Consider the following 16,734-nt stretch of genomic DNA (forward strand, 5'->3'; position numbering starts at 1 on the left):
GTCCAGCCCTACCTGGGATCCCTCGAAAGCATTTTCACTTGACCACAGCGTGGCACCAGAAATTTCCCTCATGCTTCATCAGCTTATTTAAAGGTAGAGTTTAGGTGGTATGATACTGTTTAAATGATGTGTTTGTGGTTGGGAACAAGCAGGAAGGGAAATTCTGGCACTTAGTCTTACAAAGTGTATGTGCTCAGTTGTAATATTCTTGCAAACCATCTTGCAAACCATAAAAGTAAAGAAATCACATAACGTGGTTATGGGGTCAGTTTGACAGCTAAGATGCTTGTGGTCTTCTCGTAAAAGAGGCTATTTTGATTAACAATGGACTCTTCAAAACTACTTCACAAGTTTTAGATTATAGCTTAATGTTGCACATTGTGAAACAGAAATAGTCCTCTCTTTAAAACATGTTGCCATGCATGCTGTTTTCTTATCCTTCACCTCCAAATTCAGTTTAGACTCAATAATCCTAACAAACATAAGACTTCTGATACCAATACAATTGTGTCTTTTTTAACTCTGGGTGCCAACAGAAGTGCAGCTCACCACTGTAACTCATGGTTACTCTGAGAAGGGGGGGCTTCAGTCCACCTGCTGCACCCTCCAGCACTGGCTGGGCAACCCCCAGAATAAGCTCCCTCCACTCCTCTCCCCCCAACTCCCATTCTGAAGGAAGAGCGGGAAGCAGGGCTCAGCTGCATCAGCCAAGCCCTGCTCCCAGCCATGCTGACAGATGTTAATGAAGGTCTGTTTTGGAGCGCTTTCATGTGAAAATATAATTCATATTTTCGTGTTATTGGGCATTTTTAAAGTGCTCTTCAGCCATGTACGTCTGTCAGTGCCTGGCTGCAAAGTGCTTTCAGTGGCCAATCACACAACAAACTGTCATCTGACAGCGCCCTCTTTAATCTTGAAAGTTGTTTCATGATGTACAGCTAGGACTGCAAACAGATACTGTTTGGATGCAAGTAATATTAACCATACCATAGTCGTAGTTACATCTCAAGGCTTATGTTTGCCCATTCCTTTGCACAGAAACTTTTGAAGTATAAAAACATTAGGGCATGCATGGAGAAGGATCACGCTGAAGAAAACATGGGTTTAATCACACATCCTTGTGATAAAGAGGCACTTGCTAAACACTTCCCTTTTAAACCATACTCCTGATTGGACTTGGGTGGACAATGGAGGAAAAGTTTGTTTTTGTATGTTGTGTTTGTGCTTTCTTATCACTAATATTTGTAGTAGCCAAGCTTTGGCTGGACAGTTGTTCATAGAAAGGGGATTGCAAGGTTTGTTTTGTGCAGAAGCCAAATTGATTTCAGGTAGAAGCAGTTGCGTGCCCATCACAAAATTCAAAGTAGGCAGTATACAGAAAGATAGACTGGGAGGACCCAGTTGAAAGGGGAAAGGGAAAAAGAAGGGAGTCAGGAGACAGAATCAAAAGGAGGATATTTGTGGGCTCATTGTGCAGTGAAGCTCACTGCCACCTCTGTTCTAGTCAATCAGAGGGGTGAGGAGGAGGTTAGTATTTTGATACTGCATGCTGACCTGAAGGATCACTGCTGGGACATGGGGAACTTTCTGACACAAGGGGTCCAAGGGAAAGAGGGAATGCAGCCAGCAGGTTTCTGCTTTGTCTGCAGAATTCTCTATGTAGCTTGTGGGATCACCTGGGTAAAATAGATGAAAAATGGGCAAAAATGAGCCACCATATCCATGGCAAATGGAAAATGTTGATATGCTGTGGAGGAGGTGACCAAATCTCACATGCAAGCTAAGGTTTATAGATTAAGTTATAAAACTCTGAGATTAAGTTATAAAACCTTAACAGAAGATATATTTTAGGATTATTGACTGTATCCGTTGCATATTAACTATTCCTAATTGGGCAAACCATAAAACTAGTGTATTTTTCCAGTTTGGTGCCTGTAAGTCACCTGACCATTCATGCAAAGTAGAGGTTTCACACCCCTTTGTTCAAGCAGCTCCTTACAGAAATTTTAACCAATGATGTCCTTGGAAAGTCATACAAAGCCACAATGACCACACTTCCTACTCTCCAAGGTGAAAGGGTTTTTTTCTTTCCTTTCCTTCCTTTCTTTAATTTTATAAGAATTCTTCATAGATGTGGGGACACCTTTGGCATTAGCAATATTTTCTGAGGCTGTACTTAATTGTTGACTTAAAAAAAGCACAGAGTTGTGAGTCTTCCTCTGTTCTCTGCTACTGGCTTTCTGAGGGTGATCTTATCCATATCACTTTGCTTCTTTCCTTCAGTTTCTTTTCCTTAATAATTCCCACTATACTTACCTCGTAAAGCAGTTGAGAGATTTTATTGGTTAACATCTATATAGCATTTGAGAAATAAAGCACTATATAATTCCTAAATGTTGTTATTTACAATACAAAATTATGTAATCTGAAAAGTGGATAACTCTACTATCACATTTTTATGATCCAGACTATTATAGGCCTATCTAGATATATAATTAAAATTATTTTATTTCTGCAGTAAAAAATGAGGATCTCAGTTGGGTGTTTCCACCAACCCTACACAGACACAAGACAATTCTCCAGTCCGGGGACATACAGCTTGTAGGCTGGGTCTGGCCCATGGAGCTGGTGACTTTCAGCAGTGTTCCAGCACCAGAGGATTTTGCTACCTCTTTAAAAATTGTGAACTACTGCTTTAGTCAGTATGGATCTGTAAGCTCAATGGACCACTGTGAAGATTGGGATCATTAAAATTAAGTTCTGGGAACTAAAGCAGGATAAGCAGAAAAGGGTTGGCCAGAAAACTTTTTTTTCACACACAAAAAAAAGTTTTTTTTTTCATTCTAAAAGACGAATTGGTTCAGAAGACATTTTCTCATCAGAAAATACTAAGCCATAGACTGTTTTTTGTGGGAAAGGCTTAGATCTAAACACTTCTGAAAGAAAAAAAATCCAAAATTATCCAAATGTTTTTTGATATTTTTAAAGGAAAAAAATGTTTCTGGTTCCAAACCAATTTTGTTTTGTAAATTCATGCTAATGACAGCTGAAAATAAAAATAGTCAAAATAAAAAGAAACTTTTTAATATTATTAACATGGAAATTTTTCATTGACCCATTTTGTCTTGCTTTTGGTTTTTTTCAGGTTGTCAAGATTTTTTAATTTTGCATCAATAGTTGGGACAAGAAAATATATTTACATCTCAGAAACATTCATGGGATTGGAAAATCATTTTCTTCCCAGTTCAAAATCAGTAAATAAATATTATTTGGTCTAGCAAGAGAACCTGACTCTCATGATCTGTGCTCAGGTCACTCAACTTTGATGGGCGAGACCTTTGGTCAAGACCTGGCTTGGCCTGATACAAACAAGAGACTTGTAGCTCTTCCAATTACAATAACATTTTCATCAAAACCAATATATTCCCACAGTATATTTTGATTTCAACAAAAAGAGATTTTTAACCAAAAAAAAAAGTTTCATCACAAAAGTTTTGACCAGCTCAGAAAACTTCTATCTAGTGCAAATTCCCAGAAAGGAAATTGAAATGGTTTTACAATAGTGCTGAACTGAGGTTAAAGACCTAAACCAGAATTTTCATTGCCATCAGCAGGAGTTAGTTTCTCCATCTTTAAAAGCAAAGATAATAGTTACCATCTTCACAGGAGTATTGGGAGGACTAATGATAATGTTGGGAAAGAAGGGGCATTGTCATTATTATCACTGCTCTTTTGCAGACAAAACATGCAATGGACATCCCAGGACTTTCTTTTCCTGTCATGTTATCATTCATATATACACAAAATAGCTTTCAGGACTACAGATCCAAAATGATGAAACTTTACACTCACTTGATAACATTTTATTTAATGATGTGGCTCAAAAAGGGGGAATGTACTAATGTCATCTGTTGATGACACAAAGTTAGGAAGTATCACTGGTATAGAGGATCTCAGCATCATACAGGAGGAACTGGATTAGTGTGAGGATTGGAATAATAGAAATGGGATGCAATTTAGTAGTACAAAGTGAAAGGTGGTGCACTTAGGGACAAATAACAGAAACTTCTCACATAAACTAGGAGCTTACTAGTTGGAAACCATCAGTGAGGGCCATATTAGTCTACTGCAACATTCAATGTGAAGCAACTGTGAAAAGGAAATGTGATCCTAAAATGACATCAGGTGAGATATGACCAGTAGAGGAAGGAAATTAATAATGTATGAGGTACTGCTGAAACTTCATCTGGAATACCAGGTTTTCTTGGGGTTTTATTTTTTGCTACCCACTCTTTACTCCTTTACGCACTTCACCCACTCTTTACTCCTTTATTTTGTAATACCGGGGCACATGCTATATGACCTACTAGACAGACCTGGGCTCTCATCATCCCTGATGGCTAACACTGCTCATATCATTTTAAGTGAGGTTGATGTCAATAGGAAAGCATCTGTGGGCATAATAGCTAACCAAAGTATGGTCATCATTTCATGAAAGACCTGGTGAAATGAAACCACGGAGTCTCAGTGGGTTTTCCCCAAACATGGCCTCTCAACTTCACCAGCTTCTCCACATTCTTCTGTCTTTCAAGAAAAGTTCCTGCAAGCTCTTTGTCCCCAGCACCCTAACAACATGCTGCAGCATTGCCACATCTCAGAATTCAATCATGAATCTCATAATGTCTAGTGGAGCTATAGGTGCATGTGAGAATCTCAGGTATTATTTTTGTAAAGGTAAGTTTCTACACTTCATAGCTGTAGAAAGAAAGATTCAAAACATGAACTCTAAAGGCTCCAAATTTGGCAAACAGATTTAAAAAACTAATAAATGTATGTGTTTTGATAGCTCATGATTTTGTGAGGGCATGATTCAGAAGTTTTAAGCACTTGTGATTGGCATCACTGTGTAAGCTACAATGATTGATAGCCAGTTCTGTGTAGGCATAAGCAGTGTAGCTTTTGAATGTTCTTAATATAGTTTATTGCCATCAGGAAGTATAATCTATTTCCAATGTCTTTATGTGTACTTATTTCTGGTAATATGCGTTTGAAAGTAGCTTGGAATAGTTCCTTTTACATCCATGTCAGGGCTGTCCAATTTCTGAGCATCTGGAGGCCATATGCCACAGTGGCTACCTGTTGCAGAGGCCATGTGACACACGCCTCCATCCCCACCTTACTGCAAGTAAGGACACATCTCCTCCTGTCTCATAGACAGTGGGCTCCCCAAACCCTGCCACAGACACCCTGGGTGCTATTTGCCATAGCAGCAGGAGCAACTTGGGGAGTGGTGGCCAGGCAGGAGCCTATGAGTCATTGTGGGCTGGATATAGCCCACAGGCCATTAGTTGGACAGCCTTGATCTATGTTATCAAAAGCTGATCTTCTCTAGTTACAGAAAATCATATGAGCAAATATGTGCATTTTATAAGGCGCATTTTGTTCTCTACTTCCACTGAATATTAAATAAAATATGTAAAGTGCCACTACTGTGAGATTGTATAAGTCATTCTTGCAGCCACATGTGAATCACTTCTAAAAATAACTTGGGAGCAGCAGGGGTGTCCCTACCTGCCACTTGCTCCTGGGCCAGGTGGGACTGAGGGACCCACCGGAGGCCAGACAAAAATCCCTTGAAGGGCCAGATCTGGCCAGCAAGCTGTATTTTGCCCACACCTGTATTAGGTACTAGTCTTCCCTCCCCTACCCTTTCTCCTTGCTTCTTCCTCCTTGGTGCCTGGCCTGGGGGTGCCCTAATGATTACTTGTTTAACCATTGTAATTACAAGTTAAAACAGATGTTTCTTAAATCAGTATTTACATTCGCTACTCAGTAAGAGTTCAGGGTTGTCTAGTAAACTTTTAGGAGGTACAGATACTTTTTTTTTTTTAATTACCTCCTAGCACTGTTAGGTTTGCAGACACCTAATGATTCACAAGAGAAACCCAGAGATTTTAAATAGAAATCCGTAATATCAAAAGAATTCTGGCCCGTTGTTGACTTGCTGAGTTCTTTGCGACACAAGAATCACACTATTATTTTTTATAGTAAAAGAAAGCAAATGAAATCAAAGAGCTGACTTTTCCTGGGTGGTGCCCTGAGTCTAATGAGGGGTGTCTTGAGTCTGAAAAAGTAATTATCCAGGGTCTGTGGACCCTTCCTAGATTGACACTCCTCTGAATGGTACAAGGTTTATAATATTTCCATGAAGTCAGACAGTACCATTGAATTAGCAGCAAGAAATAATTCAGAATCACATAACTGATGCTACTGTAATCTAACCTATGTTCTCTGACTCAGCCTTTTGCTTGGTTCTGGTCTGTGAGCATGGATAAGTCTGTGAGGAAATATTATTTTTCTGTATTGTTTAACTAGATCTGGGTACCCAGCTACACCAACCCACCTGCAAACACCCACCCTGAACTTTACCCTTACCTGTGCACCTGCATCTAGATGGGTGGTCTGGTAGCCTGGATTAGGAACTAAGATTACTAAGGACATATTTCACGGTTCTTGGCACCTGTCTAATTTGAGCTACTCTAGGAATTGGTTTGCTGTGAATTGTGGGAGCATTTGTGTTTCCCTCCTAATTTCCTGCTACTACATTTAACATATGATTCCTGCTCAGTTCATTTCTGTTTGTTCCATTTAGTGTCAAGGTGTGGATCCAGGATAGACAAATGAAATGTTCCCATGCATTTTGGCTGCTCTGTTACAGCAGCAGGATGGAGAGAGCGACTGGGGCGAGACAGAGAGCACTTCAGCAGTTCTTAATCTTCAGAAGCCCGCAGAACCTCTTGATTTGGAGATCATGTAAGCTGAAGGCTGATGTGGCCTCCAAGGTGTGAATAGCTATTGCATGTAACAAATTGTCTGTATGCAGATTAGCCATTGCAGAGTGGCTACAACAGAGTGGAGGTATCCCATCATTGTATAGACCTGGGATGACCAGCACCAGTTAAAGAAATTTCAGACAAGGAAATACACATACATGGAGCTGTATAATGGACTTGCCATAGCCCTCCAGCTCAAGGGCACAGTAATGAGTTGGGGACATGGCCGTCCAGAAAGTTTACTGCAGCCATCTGGAAGCACCCCAGACTGCTATAGGTCAGTGACACTGAATAATTTGGTGTTAGCAAGTCAGCTGTGAGGTGGTGGAGATTCCTGAGATGCTTTACTGAGAAGTAGATGTGACTGAGGGTCTTGTTACCATTTATTGTAGGTGGCTTCTGGAGATGTTAACCCCTGGATTGTCCATATGTTAACACCTGAAACTAGTTTTAAGAATACTTTAGGCAATAAAGTTACACCACTCCAGGGCAGGTTTCTCTCTGATCTGTACTATCCAGCTTGTGTTCTTTGAATGTGTGGCAACTCCCCACAGATGAGCCATGCAAGTTGCAGTCCTCCAGCATCCCAGGATGCAGTGTCCCCTCCCCCACCCACCTGTTCTGTGTGGAGAAACTTTCCAGCCCCCTCTACCTCCCAAGGGGGAAGTTCTGGCACCAAGCCAACTCCCATTCCTACCCCCAGGGGTGTGACATTCTCACCCCCAGGGGTGCAACCCCATGCAAACAAAGCACATGCCAGCTAGCCAGATTGCAGGGCACAGGCAGGTCCAGGAACGGGGCCTTGGGGAAATGAGGGAGAACAAGGTAGGGGGCTGGATCAAGTCCCCATGAGCTGGGGCTTCCTTACCAGGGCAGGGGCAGTAGCTCCCCCAAACGTGCCTTCCCTCACCATTCCCAGCACCCAGCTACCCTGGGAAACATGACCAGCACCCTTTCCCCCCTCCCCACACACACACCCCTCAATCCCAAATCCCAATTTATTAAAACATGAAACCTTTGTTAATTTGCTTCCTCTTTATTTCTTTTTAAATTTTCTTTTTTTAACTTCTTTCTATTTTATCCTCCAGTGGCTGACTTCCTTCATTTCACCACCCTTCCCCCATCCCCATTTCCTTTCTACCTCCATTTTCATTACCCACGTCCATCCCATTAACTCTGCCTCCCAGCTTCATGATCCCCCTCCCCCACAACCCATCTCTTATACACCCCGACCTCAAGCAGGGATAAGAGCCTGTCCTGGCTCACCAGCCCTGTAATGACAACTCACAGCTGTAGCTCCTCATCCTGGCCCCTGCTCACCAGCTAGTGGCAAGTCACAGCTGTGCAGGTGGTGGGCAGTCAGAGAAGATTTTTAGCTTTTAACTAACATCCAAATATATTCTACAGCCAAAAAAATTAATAGCAACAAAAATAGTAAAATAATGCATTTAAAAACATTTAATGAATCCCAGCTGCTATTAAATAAAGTGAACAAAATAAAGTAAATGAAAATGCCGAAGTGCTGAATGCAGTGCAGGAGGAACAGTGGTGTCTTCAAACTGGTCAGCAAGCTAGACAACATCTTCCACTGCTGTGTAGTTAAACTAGACTGAGTGTGTATAAACTGGCAAGTAGTTACCAGAGCACAGAAGTTGAGTGGGAAATGAATAAATAGGAACCCCCCCAAAAAAACCCAAAACAGGGTTACAGAATTGTTGGATGGCATTGTAGATCTACAAAAACCTGACCTCTTTCACTCAGCAAGAATGTTGTTAATAATTACTGGCCATATCTGCCATATCCTCTTCAAATCCACCACAGCTTTCCCCAATCACTTAAAGAGGATGTAGCTAAACTGTTTTCAGTGATGGCAGAGAACAGAACAAGGAGTGATGGTCTCATTTGTAGAAAGGGAAGTTTAGGTTAAATATTAGGGAAAGCTTTCCCACTAGGAGAGTAGCAAAACACTGGAACAGGTCACCCAGAGAGGTGATGGAATCTCCATCCTGGTGACTTTTAAGACACAGCTAGACAAAGCCTTGGCTGGGATGATCTAGTTGGGGAGGGTCCTGCTTTGAGCAGGGGGTTGGACTAGATGACCTCCTAAGGTCCCTTCCAACCCTAATTTTCTATGATTCTGTGATTAATTTTTGGAATGAAAACTGTTGCTCAGACTTGGAACTATAACAGTTCCCTCTCACTTCAGAGTAAGGGGGAAAAAAAATTTTAACCTTGACAGTTGACAAAGACTTACAATATCTGGTGGTGTGAGTGCCATTCCGTATGGAAGCTGTATGGAAGGCTACTTTAACAATGAACATGGCCTATCAGACTATTCTACTGTTTTATTTAAATAAAATAACTGACATCTAACCCTTACTTCATCCCAAATGGTGAGATATATTTAGAGATTCTGTAAAGCCCTCTCAAGTGTGCATTAATCTAGATCTGTGTGTTCTCAACCTTTTTTAGACTCAAGGCACCCTCTATAGACTCATGGCACCTCTCATCTCTTAGTTTTGACTTTGGTTTTCACTAGAGAAAAATACTACAGCATTTCTTTTATTACAAAGAACTCAGAAAGACCACAACAGTTCATAATGTTCTTAGCACTATGGATTCCTATTTGAAATCTGTGAGTTTATTTTGTAAACCATGTTTGCACACCTAACAGTGCTAACATTGCATAGCACCCCTTGGCACCCCTTAAGACATCTAAAGGCACCCTGGGGGTCCACTACACCATTTTTGAGAATCACTGATCCAGAACCACCAGTTTTACCTCAATTGTAACATTGTTCTTAAACAATCTATTGGCAAATTCCACTATTTTACCAACTTAGGACAATGTCATTAAAATTGATAGATGTGCACCCATGTACACAGGCGACTGGTAGGGAGAGCATGGTGGGGGGGCATGTACCCCCCCCCTCTTGAGATTGGCCCCCAAATTGGCACCGCTCAGGACAGGGCAGTTTTTTTGCCACGTGAACTAGCAGCATCTTGAGAGGGGCGCTAAGCTGTGGCACAGAAGTATAGGAGTGGATATAAGGCTTTTGGCCCACTCTGGACTCGCCCACAAATTGTGCCCCCCCCCCCTCCCCGACTCAGGAGGCACCACTCACCCCTACCCATATATATATACATGTATATGTGCATACATGTGCATGTATGTCTATATGAATACACAAGAACTTATTAAGTGAGCTGATTTTTTAACTTTGTTAAAGTCTAAGCATGTCAGGAGATTGGAGTGGGCAGAATTTGCACCTACTTAATGACACCTTGAAATCAAAGAGAGTCTGCACAGATGCAAGAATTTGCCAGCATAGATTCACTTGCACTGCATGTCTCATGTTGCTCAGGTACATCCAATTATTCTGGATCATTTTCCCAGATCCAAGCAAATGAAATTTCCCCCACAACTGACTTCTCTCTCCAGAGATTTTTCAAGCGGTTTCCCCATATCTAATATTCAATTTCATTTTCCCAGGATCATTTCCCCTTTTCAAAAACTCTAGTTTCGTACTTTCTGGTACCCTTACTTATTGCCTTTTTTAACACATGATTTTTAAAAGAACATTACAACACAGACACACCAGAGTTCCTCTGATGATAGTAATGGACTGCAGATCCTTTTCTTTCCCAACTAATAACAGAAAGCTAGGGATTTCAGTCTACCCCCCTGTTGTCCACATCACCAGATCTAACAGTTAATTAGTTATGATTGTCCCAAAATACTCAGATACTTCACAGGTTAAAAACAGACCTCAGATTTCTTCCAGAACAAAGCCTTTCTTTCCTTTTGTTTTAAAATTAGAAGCAAGTGCCCATCCCATTCTTTGGATACATAAGCAACTGTTTTCACAATTAAAATTTCCCAGTTGTACAGATTTGTGTATTTACAAAATTATGAGTAAACACAATATATGCATATCTTATCACATTTGTCTGGGTTGGATCAAGGAGAGAACTTTGTTTCTTATTTATTATAAAGTACCATTTGTGATTATACATATTTAATTGTGTGTGCGCAAACACATTTCCAACTTTATGATACATTTTAAGCATTGATTAGGAAATATCCATAAAATCAGTGGTGATGGCGACCCCTCACTGTCAAAGATGATCACTCTCACAGGTCAAATAAAGGGTTGTAGATGAGTCTGTTAATGGCTAAAAAGGCCAATCCTAGAGCCACGGACTCTCTGGCATATGCCCCAGGTGTTGGTTAAAGGGAGGGTCGAACTGGGGGTTTCCTTTCCTTTCATTTCTGTATCCATAAAATACTTCAACACAGTAAGTGGATTTTTCTTGTCACTGTCACAGTACTGTAGCAAGGGGGGGAGCAAGGGGGCGAGTGGGCAATTGCCCTGGGTACCAAAGGGAAGGGGCACCAACAGGGGCTGCCCAGCCAGGGCAGGACACAGGATGGAGCTGCGAGCAGCTCATTTGGGGGGTGCTGGGATGGGGGAATGGTAGCTTTCACCACTGCATGCACTCGTGGGCAAGCATGTGGGGGCGTACACCCCCTGGATCTGTGTGTAGGGTGAGGGTGGGCTGACACTACGGGCTTGCCCCAGGCGCCAAAGTTCCTGGCTACAGTACTGCACAGACATTTTGAAATGTATAAGGGAGTTTCCTAGCAGGTATTTGCATTGTGATGTAATCCCTTCTTTTGATATAATCCACTATACTGTTCAGTGGGGATTTCCCTCACTGGCCCAGCTCTTGTATTGCCATTCATAAGTGTGGTGACTAAGCAAACCAGTTTTCTTTAATCACAGAAAAAAAAAGAGTGCCCAGGGCAAAGTGAGTATGCAAATTCAGACTTACCTCCTGCCTCCATATCACTTACGAGTAGGTGAGATAAATCTGTCGTACAACAATCCAGCCACAGATGACAGTTTACCTTGAGGTGAATTTGTTAATATCAATTTGATTTCAAAGACTTTCCAGTTAAAGTTTGAATTTTGAATGCAAATGAGTATGTACAGAAATTTTAGGTTTTAAATGCTAAGCCCTCTCATTGTGCAGCCCTCTCATTGTGATGTTTCCTCTTGATCTGTCAGGAAGTAAGACCATCTATAGAAAAACTAATGTGTGCTGCCTGTGAATACACTTTTTATCTGTAGGTTATACATCTTGTCTTCAGTGATTTCCACAACTGGCATTTATCTACCATGGATAGGTGCCTTAAAAACACACTACTTTAGGTGCTATGAAAATTCCTGAAATGACATGAAAACTATTTTGCCTCAGAAATGATCATGAAATAGAAAAAAAGGCTAAAGAATTGTGGAAAACCTTTTTCAGTATGATATCCAGTCTCTTGCCTGGATATCCAAAATCCAGCCAAGAATTTATATTCTGTCTGAAAAAGACATAATATGTGGGTAAAATAAATAAACAGAGAGAAAAAACAAGTAAATAACTAATTATTGTAACCCAGGTGCCGGCCCAATAGTTGCCACCCCTGCCCAAATGTCAGGGATGGTGTGGTGAGAGTGGGGCAGGGCTTCTGGCCAGTACCAATTTACTTTCCAGCCCGCCCCTGCTCCCCACAGAGCAGCCCATGGTCCCAAGAAGGTCTAACACTTAACTGATTTAACTATTTACATTATATTTACAAAACAAGAATAATAGGAAAGGTTATTTACAAGTGAACTTAAATGGCATAACCAGAATCACAAAAGAAACCAGAATGCATTAGTCAACCCTTGACTCAAGAACCACAGTCAGGGTAACTGGCAGCTCTCAGCCACTGCTGAGAAGCTACAGCAAGGAAGCAGGGTGCTCGCTCCCAGCAGCTCCAACAGGCTTCCCAGTAAGTGACAACAGGCTTCCCAATAAGCAACAGACTGCAATAGTGTAAGCTCTTCTGGTCTGCAGCAATCAAATTGTCTCAAACCCCAACTCCCCCCAAAAGGCTGAAGGGTGACCCTCCATGGCAACCAAAAAGGCAAGCAACAGAGTAGGCTCCTGCAGCAATCAGCATGACCCAAGCACAAAGCTCAGGGGCTCCATCCGATGACAATCAGCTGCAGAATAAGGGACAGGACTGAGTCCCCTCTGGGGCAGTCAGTGGCAGAGGGTCAGCAGCACAGGCAGCTCCCAGAGGTCGCTGCTCTAAACCCCTGCTCCAGATGACTGACTGGGCACCCCACACGCCTTGCGGCTTGCCAGTCCCGCTCTGAGCGCCAGCCTGTGCCCCGAGCTCCCAGGGACCCTTGTCCTGGCGGTATGCTGCTCCTCGGGATCCCACTGCCTTGCCTGCTGCTGTCCCACTTCCCAGGGAAGGTGAGGGGTTTCCTCAACTCACTGGCCCAGCTCCCTGCTCCAGATAAGGATGCCACCTGCACTCCTGGCTGCAGCTTCTTCTCTGCAGTAGACTGGGGGACTGACTGCCACCCCTTGCCTCCGGGACACCCAACACATCCAGCACACTGCGATGGGGCCTTGGGGCACAAGCTCTCTGCCCCAAGCCCTGGCCGCTGCTCCCTCTCTGCTGCAGGGCTGGAGGCACAGCCAACTGCCGCTGCCTTCTTCTCCCAGGGCCTTTGAGGCTCTTCAGAGTGGTCTCTCTGCTCCCTCTGCTGGGTCAGCTCACCCCAGCTCTTCTTAGGCCTCCTGCGTCGTTCCCGGGAGTCACTGTCAGCAGCCCCCATGCCAGTTCGGCTGCTGCTTTTATCCTCTCAGGCAGTCTCTCCCTGGCTTCCAAAGCAGCCAGCCAGGGCTCAGGGTGGCTGGCCCACAATCCTAGCCATCCCCCTTCCACACGAATGAGGGGATTGAAAACCTCTTCTTTAGATTGGCTTCTCCTTTTCCACAGGGCAGGGCTCCCCTGCTCCACCCTTGGGGTCGCTCGGAGTTCACTGGCACTGGTTCTAGCCCAGGGTAAGTATCTCAAGCCGATCTGGTGAGCCTGCATTAGCAGTCTGTTACATTATTATTATTTAAAATGTTCAAAACATAAACAGTACCACTTGTAAGTAACAAGTACTGTATTTGTATGGGGTTCTTTTCTTTTTTCTTCTTAATGTTCTAAAGCTACTGTGTGAGTTAATCTTTTTTGTAAGTCTTTGGATAGCTTGCTTTAGTTTGCAGCCAGTTCTGCTAACACTTTAGCACAGGCTTAACTTTATGCATGTGACAACGTTCCATGGACTTCAATGCTGCTATATACAATATAAAATTGAGGCTTTATGCATGTATTTTCAGGATCAGGCATAGTTTCCAGAGGTGCTGAGCTTTGTAACCAGTCAGGCTAGGAGAAGACAGTGGCCACATTTTACTCTTGTCCTGTAAAAATGGATTCAGCATTACAGGATTCCAGCTATGCAGAGGGTGATACTGCTAACTCAGCAGGAAAGGAATTTCTAAATGCTGAACACAGTTTAATCATCAAGCAGAAGTATTTACAGAAGTAATTTTTTTTTTTGTGAGATTGTTTTGCGAATGTCTAGAAAATAGCTGGTAGCTATGAAAAAATATTTACCCTATACCTCTTCACGCAGCTACTTAGGTGAGTCTTCCCCACTTTTCATAACTCTACATAGCACTGCTCAGACAGACCCTTGCTTCACCCCCTTTGAAGCTCAGTGCATTGCACTGCTGCATTAACTGCAGGCACACTCGGGTACCTGATCAAAGCAAAATCAGGTTAGCAGAACATTTTAAAGGCCCTGCTAATTCCACTTTGGCTGCAGCATTGGTCAAAAAAAATAAAAAGGATTCTTTTATCATGAAAAAGGTATGTGTGGTTGGCTTTTTAGGGTGGAAGGGGAGTGTTTTTAGTGGGAAGATTTCAGTTCCCACATGGTAAGAAAAGACTAATCAGTTTTGCTTGGATGCTTACATAAGAACCACCATTTACTGGGTCAGACCATAGGTCCATTTTGACCAGTATCCTGCATCACACAGTGGCAGAGTGAATGCACTCTCTGCCACTGTGGACACTGACAGAAGTGACATTTGTCATGCAATCAGCCCCATGAAAGCCCTCTATAGCCATGCCATGGCATAGATAAACAGCTGCAGAACTCTTGCAAAGTGGCCAATTGTATGACAAATTTAACCCTCGACATATAAGGGATCAAATAAAGGCATTCCACCGTGGAGTGCCTTAAGGAACTTGTGTTCCCTACGGTCAGTCTGTTAAGCATGATCGGGGCTGGGCTCATGCAGCCCAGCCCTGTCCTTAGTGCTGTCTGCAGGAAGGGAGGAGAGAGAAGGAAGGAGGGAGCTGTGGGCTGGGGTTTGCCCAGCCTGAACTGGAGGGGGGGCAGGTCTTTGAAGTTCTGATTTAAAGGCTGTATCCCTAACTCCCATGTTCAATAGCTACTGGTGCTTCTTTCCTCCAAGAATGTGTCCAATCCCTTTTTGAATCTGGTTAAACTGTCTGCTTCCACAACATCTTATGGAAATAAATTCCACACAAATTACACGCTGTGTGAAAAAGAATTTCCTTTTCATAATTTTAGATTTACTACCTACTAGTTTCTTTTCATGAACCCTAGTTCTTCTATTATGAGAGATAGTATATAATAAATCCCTGTCTACTTTCTCTTCACCATTTACTATTTTGTAAATCTTTATAATACTCGCCTTGAACATCTCTTTTCTAAACTGAATAGGCCTACCCTCTTTAGTGTCTCCTCATAGGAAAAGCCTTTCATACCACTAATCTTCCTTGTTGCTCTTCTCTGTACCTTCTCTATTTCTTCTATATCAGTGTTTCTCAACCCATGGGTCATGACCCAAAAGTGGGTCACAAGAATATGTGAGAAGGTTGCAAACAAGTTTAAAAAATGGGTTCTCCTGTAAAGGAGAAAAACATGAGCAACTGCGGGTTTCTTCTTGAAGGCTGGAAGAGTTTCAGTCTGCAAGGGGCTGCTTGGGGCTGGTGGGAGTAGGAGGAGAGCAGGTAGGCAGGGGGCACGACATATATATGTGCACGTACACATGTACGTGGGAGCCTGGCAGCGTGGAGAGCAGCTTGCATGTAAGTCTACAGGGGTGAGGAGGAGAGAGGGAATAGATGAAGTGTCAGGGAGCAGGGAAGCACAGGTGACACTGCCTACCTCCCCACCTCCTCTGGGATAGAGCCATGGCTTAAGCAGAGCAAGGGTGGTGGCTGGGCCATGGTGGTGGGGTAATGCTGCAGTCCAGCACACAAGCAGCAGGCAGTGAGAGAAAGTGAGGGCAGTGTGGCTTCCCCTGGCATACATATGTATATCTCCTGCCTTCTACTTTGGAAATACTCATGTTTGGGCAGATGACAAATCTGGACAGAATCAGCTCTAAAGTTAAACATTTTGAACAACCAAAAACACAGTGTTAAAATAGACACTGATTTCCAACTTTCATCAAGATGATCAGGTATGATAAGATATACCAGGAGCAGCAATGACAGCTAATTAAACATAGAAGAGCTATATGGTAGAATAGGCGTGTTCTTGTATCAATTATGAATCAGCAACGTGGATTGAAGTATGTGTTCTCTGTATGACAAAGTTGAAAGGAAATTGATTTCCGTGTGGGAGGTGTCTGGTAGCCCTATGTTTCAGGGTTTATCTTCTGCTGCTCATCTGTAGGAAATAGGAAGATTTTTTTCCCCCATGAATGTCTCATATGACCGCTATGGTTTTAATTTGCGGGGTTTTCCCCTCCCTGCTTCTTTCTTTGAAGCATGGACATTGGCCAGTCCTTCTATCAGTACCTAGAAACATCTCAGGTTTCTGGCTAAAGGCTCTTGTTCACGTGCTCAGGATCAAACTGTTCATCAGATTTCGAGTGAAGAAGAATTTTTTTCCCTAAGTCAGATAGGCGTGAACCATGGAGCCTTACTTAGTAGTGTAAGACATTATCCTCTTCCTTAGATCATCTGAACCTGTATTAA

General features: G+C 42.7%; 1 long non-coding RNA gene across 3 annotated transcripts in view; it reads left to right on the forward strand.

The window, feature by feature from the left end:
* The first annotated feature begins 13,501 nt into the window (after positions 1 to 13,501).
* The window catches only part of LOC109284583 (uncharacterized), a 59,876-nt gene continuing 56,643 nt past the window's right edge, over positions 13,502 to 16,734 (forward strand). For all 3 annotated transcript variants that reach the window (XR_009461606.1, XR_009461605.1, XR_002092081.2), the window contains exon 1: positions 13,502 to 13,730. This is a non-coding gene — a long non-coding RNA (uncharacterized LOC109284583). The remainder of the gene's footprint in view (positions 13,731 to 16,734) is intronic.

Source organism: Alligator mississippiensis, chromosome 4 (assembly GCF_030867095.1).
Source record: "Alligator mississippiensis isolate rAllMis1 chromosome 4, rAllMis1, whole genome shotgun sequence".
Classification (NCBI taxonomy): Eukaryota; Metazoa; Chordata; order Crocodylia; family Alligatoridae; genus Alligator; species Alligator mississippiensis.